This window comes from Erinaceus europaeus, chromosome 19, assembly GCF_950295315.1.
Source record: "Erinaceus europaeus chromosome 19, mEriEur2.1, whole genome shotgun sequence".
NCBI lineage: Eukaryota > Metazoa > Chordata > Mammalia > Eulipotyphla > Erinaceidae > Erinaceus > Erinaceus europaeus.
The window spans coordinates 19,802,529-19,806,858 of NC_080180.1; positions in this window are offsets into that span (position 1 = coordinate 19,802,529).

Genomic DNA, 4,330 nt, shown 5'->3' on the forward strand with positions numbered 1-4,330 from the left:
TCCCTCTGCTCCTACAATCTTTACTGATGGCGGAAAAAGGGGAGCTGCTGCCCTTATATATTACCCAGACAAACAATCTCCTAAACCTCTCTTTACTGAGCTTCCTGATAATTCCCCTCAGTACAAAGAACTTTATGCTGTTTTTCTTGCACTAAAAGCTGTACCAGAATCCTTCAACCTTTTTTCTGACAGTGTGTATACTGTTAACTTACTTCCATGGCTTGCTCGTTCGTATGTGAAAATTGATGACAACCCACTTTCCCCTCTCTTGATTCAAATCGCCTCTATGCTCTGTTCTCGAACCCAACCACTGTATATTCAACACCTTCGTTCCCACAGCCCTCTTCCTGGTTCCCTGTCCGAAGGGAATGCCGCAGTTGACCGCCTTGCCTCCACAGGAACTTTCCCAGTCTCTGTCTCTGATCCTGCTAATTTTCACTCTCTAACCCATGTTAATCTTAAAGGCCTTCAAGCTCGATTCCCTGATGTTCCTGTACCACAGTTAAAACATATCCTTGCTACATGCTCTTCTTGTGCAAATCTCATAAAGACACCTGCTATCCAGACCCTTGGGGTTAACCCCCGAGGTTTAAAAGCTAATGCTATTTGGCAAATTGATGTCACCCACATACCAAACTTTGGCAAACAAAAATATGTGTTTGTCTCAATTGATACCTTTTCTAAATTTATGTGGGCTACAGCTCAGACAGGAGAAAGTGCTAAAAAGCTTGTAAGCCATATGCTCTCTTGTTTTGCCGTTATGGGGGTCCCATTACTTTTGAAAACAGACAATGCACCTATGTTTTCAAGCAAACAATTTAAAGATTTTTGTTCCCTCTGGAATATTACTCATACCACGGGCATTCCCTACAATCCACAGGGACAAGGCATTGTCGAAAGGGCCCATCAAACACTGAAGGCTCAACTAAATAAAGATAAAGGAGGAACATATCCCCCCAATATCCAGCTAGCAAAAGCCTTAACTACGTTAAATCTCTTTAATATTTACAATAACTCAGCCTTACCCCCTATTATTCTTCACTGGCAAACACCATCTACCCTCCCATCTATTAAGGTGAAATGGAGAGACCCACTCGATAAAGTTTGGAAAGGGCCTGACCCATTATTGACCATGGGAAGGGGTTTCGCATGCATTTTCCCTCAAAATTTCTCTAAACCTGTCTGGGTTCCTGCCCGCCATGTCCGACAATACCCGCAGGATGGCGCTGTTATTCCTGAAGAACAAGAAATACTACAAGAGGACCAGATGCAGGATACATCCCAGGACCCGTAATACGACATGGCAGAACCTGCAAATCTGGCTCACAGAGACCTCTCTCCTACCCTTTCCCTGTATGTCTTATTTTATAACTGGCCAGTTGTTTTTGTGAATGAGTGTGTTAAATGACAAAATTTTTTTTCTTTTTTTTTTCATGACCCATCTGCTTGGAGTACTCTAAAAGGTTATTGGCCTTATATAAAAATGCTGGACGCAGCCAAAGTTTCTGGAGACGTCCAGAAACATTCCAAAAAATTTTTTTTCTTTCTCCCTCTTTTGAATTTTATATATAGTATTGGTATATATGTAAGTGTTTAGTCTTAAACTGTGTGACTAATGACAGATTTAAAATTGTTTTTAAATAATGTGTTTTTATAACAAAAGTTCTTTTTCCTCCAGTTTGTTATAACTAAATGTTTATGGGTATGTCTCAAGTTTGGTAACACTAACTTAACGGTCAGAAGTGTAACCCTACAGCTACACTTTTACCAGACAAGGTAAATATTAATTGTTAAGGTAACTTACTATTTAGGTAAAAGTCTAAATGTTCAACGTGACTATTCATTCCCAAAACTAAACTATATAAATTTTATATACAGGACACCTTTGAAGGGCCCCCAAAGGTGCCCTGTAAACTATCTTGTGGAAATTAATCCACAACAGATCTGGCATCAATCTGGCACTGTAAACGTTAAAATCATTGTCACGAATATGCGTTAACTCTCTAAGCAATTTGAGTCTGTTTAAAATACATATTTTAGCTAAAATTGGTCTCAAGATCCTGCGGTAGAGGCTGCTACAGGAGGTCACATTAGATGACCTTTTAATAAATCATAAAGAGATTCTAAACCAATTATAATCATCGAGGTACCAACTATAACAAACCTATAACTTGTTACCAGTTCAAATTAACCACGAGAAGCAGATTGTTTGTGTTTCTTTCACAGGAATCCCGGAAAAACCATCTGAACCCCTGCACACCCTGACGTCACTCACTAGATGGCACGACTACCGTGGCACACCCCCCGAAACCCTAGATGTCACTCAACGTGATCTGAAGAACCTGATACACGAATTCCAAGGACAGAACTTTCTTCATGCCTGGTTACCGTTCCTGCTTCTGACCTGCTTGTTACGTGCTGGCAGTTCCAGCTAGCTATCTACAAAAGAGCAACATTCCAACAGCTGACCTCCCTCATGCAGCGTTGCATCCCCTGCCAATTCCTCCCCTAGCCATCTACTTCGGACTGAGACTTGTATCGGACTTTCTGACATACCCTATATACATTTTACACAATTTTAAAGCAGCTTATTTCCCTTCACGCTGCTGGTTTTTCATAGACTAATCCTGAGTAATTCATAGACTTTACAGACTGTTGCCTTGAGGACTATACAATGCCAAATAGCCCCTCTGTTTGGTGGGTCATGCCTCCTGCCGCCCCCTCATTATGTACCCTTGCCCTTTTCCCCACTCAAGCAGGGAATGTTCCTTTACACACCAATCCTTCCCTTCACACCCCACTGACTTTTACTTCTCCCCTTCGTGTCCCTTCCTATTTTGTTATGTCATTTAGGCTTATGTCCAAAAGGTTTCTGCCCCATGATAGTCTTTTATAGACTTTGTACATCTTATGCAATTACTAGATAGAAAGATAGAAAAGATGTAGAGATACTGTGAAGAGATGGTTGAGCAGGCTGCGCTTAAACCTATGAGATGAGTCTCTCCAGGTAAGTCTCTCTCTCTGAAGAGGGGTTGAGCACAGGAGGACATTTAAATCTCACAAGGTTGGCAGCCATTTAAGCCTTCCCTCCTCCACAGAAAGTCCTACATCTTCCCACCTGAGCATGGCATTCCTCTAAAACATTTAAGCATGCTCCATTTTTCTTTACTGTGTCCATTTAGATATAAAGGGATAGGAGGAGATGTTGCTGAGGACTTATTCTGATGCAGTCTCCGCCCCCAGGTTTTTCTATGCCTCGCTAAATCCTAGAGTGCCCCCTTTCAACCAATCCTGGCTCCGCCCCCAGGTTTTCCTATGCCTCGCTAAATCCTAGAGTGCCCCCTTTCAACCAATCCTGGCCCTACACGTCACCCCTGGTTGTCGCCCAATAAAAAGCCCCCTCACCCCTCCCCTCGCTCTCTGGGCTCTCGGCTCTCCCTCTCTGAGGTCTCGCTCCCTGCTCTCCCCCCGTGGTCGGCCATTGCTGGCTGGCTCCACGTGGTCTGAACCAAACCTCCCCCCCATCCTATAATAAAGATCTGTGTACCCCTTTGCTCTGGACGTCCGCTCTCTTCTCCGCGGTGCAGCCCGACACCAGACCACCTCAACAACAGCCCACCACACAGGAGATGGGGCTGCTGGAAGCTTCTTTCAAGATGCCTCCTCTCCATTCCTGGCTCTCACCCCAATCCTGAGCCAGGCCCTCTTCTCCTGTGGGTCCCCCTAACCCACACTGGCCATAACAGATATGGACCCTGAGGAGAAACCAGGGGGGTAGGGAATGGGGTGCTGTCACTCACCAGTTCCAGAGGGGGGCAGTAGACTCAGGAGGACCTCCTGTCTGGGCCAAGAAGGGTCTAAGAATAGTCAAGTCAGAGCCCCCCTTGTGTAGACCTGGTGACCTGGAAAGTTCCAGGTTGGCTGAAGGTGGCAGGTGGGGGCAGTCGGGTTCTGCTGAAAGGTCTCTGCATGTGGAGGGCTGGGGTTGGGGGGTCCATGTGTTGCAGAGACTGTCTCCAGAAAATTCACAATCCTAAATCGCAGGGGGAGGGGCTAGTCAATGGCTAGAAGAAAACCAAATGCCAGGCCTGGGGTTTCCTGGGTGACCCTTTGTGCCCACCCCCAAGTAGATAACATCTGATCATCACTTTGGTCCCTGAGCTTGGCCTTGCAGGAGGCTGGGGATGGCAGGAAGTTCAGGGCAGGGTGACGGATGGGGTGGGAGGTGTGGGTGCCCCACTTGCACAGCTCATGAGCAACTCTCTGCAGTTCACAGAGGAGCAGCCGAAGTCCCCCACTTCTGCCCCAGGGGCCAGGAGGCACTAGAACT